Raw genomic sequence first — 2,568 nt, 5'->3', positions numbered from 1 at the left:
GCTGCCATGGCTTTCAAGCCACCCTGTGGTCTGCCTACCACTGCTAAATGGCCATACTCTCCCTTTCTCAAAGTTTCCAGCCACTCCAACCTCCTGGCTATTCCTGGATTACAGGAAGAATGCTCTTTCCTTGGAGCATTTGCAATTTCCTTCCTTCTGTGGAGTCCTCATTTCCTAGATATCCACATGGTTCTTCCCGCTTCTTTCATGTCATGCCTCAAATGTCATTGAATCAGGGAAGCCTTGTCTGATCTTATGAAATAACAGCCTCTGGCTGCCCTCCCTCCCTTCCTGGTTCTCTCTATTTACCTTATTATTATATGTTGACATACAATGTGTTTGCCTTTTTTTATTAATTCCTGACTAAACTCAATGAGAACAGGACCTGTCTATTTTCTTCATTGCAATAGCTTCACTGTCTTGAACAGTGCTTGGCACACTCTAGGTGCCTAATAAATATTTCATACTTGAATAGACAATTCGCTTATTGTTATTAAGCCAGATTTATCCAACATGTTTTTAAAACCATTAAAATAACTTGTTTTAAGCATAGCTTGAACAGCCACACAAATGGATACTGTATGAAACCACAAAGGACTATTTTAAGAAACCCCAAAGAGCAGAGATCATAAAGGCTGCATTATCTAAAAACAATGCAATAAAAATAGAAATTAACAATAAATGCCCTTGAACACAACGGTGAAAAATAAATCTGTCCACATGGACACTTGAAAACACCCATTAAAATAACTCAATTAAAATGAGAAAAAATCACTATAATCTTGAACAACTGACAAATAAAAGACAATAAAAGCACTGTAAGAGATGCAGTTGAAGCAGCATATAGGAGTAAACCTGAAACCATAAAAGAATACACCAGTAGAAAAATTTAAACTTTGAAAAACAAATCATATGACTTGAGAGGCTGAAAAACAACAACAAAAAAAGGAGTCAATAATAGAAATGAAGATGAAAACACTATTTATTAAAATTTAAATTAAAGAAAATTCAGCTGATTAATGAAACCAAAATCTTCCTCTTTGAAAGGTTTAGAATGCTATCAACATGTCTGAGTAAGAAAAAGTGGGAGATAGACTAAATGAGACACGAAAATGAAATTATAAATAAGAATAATATTCTAGTGAATTTAAGTATTACTATTTCATGACTATTTATGATGAACAAGAATAGATAACAGAGGCAGAGTAAACAACTAGGAAGTTATTTCTAAGTCTAGGAGAGAAGCGATTGTTGAAGCTTAGGTGAGAATGGTAGCTCTAAGGAGGTAGAAAAGGTCGAGGGATGAACTAGAAAGCTAAGTAAAAGTAGGTGATTGATTGGGTGAAGAGGTTAAAGAGAAATACATCTCTCTACTTGCCACCTTTCACTTTGCAACCTTGTTCTAATTGCGACTGAGAGGGGTGAAGACAAGGACTAGTAATTTATTTTCAGTTCTTAAAATTTCCTCAACACCTACCATTAACATGAATATTTCAATTACTCCAAACTCATTAGGGTCTTAAAAATCAGAGACCTGATGAGAATTTAGCCTTTTAAAAACTTCTAAAGGTCTACTTTTCATTTGTATGGGGGGTGGTTTCGATTTTGCCTGAATTTCTCGTTTCGTGAATAGCTCCCCAATAAAGTTTAAGAAGTCAGTGATAACTTCATTAGGTACATGGGAAGTTCATTGATTTAATTAATGAAATTACCACTGAAATCTAAATTTGAAAAAGAAGTTACCAAATACTTGACAGGTTATTTGAATTACTACATTTGCAAGTCCTAATAAGAATAGTAATTCTTCATAAAAGCATGAGGAGAATGATTTGGGAGTTTGGGCTTAAAATTGATAATTACAGATGATGTAAAGTAAAAAAAAAAAAATAGTATTAAAAATTTCAACAACAATACTATCTTCCAGGACATTACTCCTTCCTGTATTTCTTCCATAACTGGATTCTCCTTTCTAGTCCATTTGCTCATGCTTTTCCATTTCCACAGCATCCAAAGGTTCATGACCCTCAGTCCTCTGACCTTGAACCTCATCTCTATCTACACACTAGTTCCTTTGGCAAACTCATCCATTTTCATGGATTCAAGTAGTCTATGCTGTAAAATCTTCCACATTTATAATTCTACCCTGAACCTCTCCCCCGCATTTCAGAATCCCATGCCTAACTGTCCGCTTGGTATATGTCTGTGAAATCTAATTGGCATTTCAAATGTACCATATCTCAAACTCAACTTTTTGGTTTTACCTCCTTACACCTGTTCCTTCCACAGTGTTCCCCATCTCAGTAGACAACTACTCTTGAGATTCTAGCTGTTCAGGCCAAACAGCCTTGGAGTCATTCTTGTTTCCTCTTTCCTACACCTCACATTCATTCCTTAATGAAGATCATCCATTTTTACTTTCAAAATCTACACCTCAGCATGTCCTTGTTACCATTCTGTTCCTTTCCAACATCATCTTTCGTTTAGATTTTTCAGCAGCCTTTCCACTGGCCTTTCGGCTTCTCCATTTTCTCTCCCATGTCTACCCTCCTGTAGTCTACTCTCAACTCA

This window comes from Aotus nancymaae, unplaced genomic scaffold (genome assembly GCF_030222135.1).
Source record: "Aotus nancymaae isolate 86718 unplaced genomic scaffold, 86718_ANA_hifiasm-v0.15.2.pri h1tg000015l_0, whole genome shotgun sequence".
Classification (NCBI taxonomy): Eukaryota; Metazoa; Chordata; class Mammalia; order Primates; family Aotidae; genus Aotus; species Aotus nancymaae.
This window is presented reverse-complemented; position numbering follows the sequence as displayed.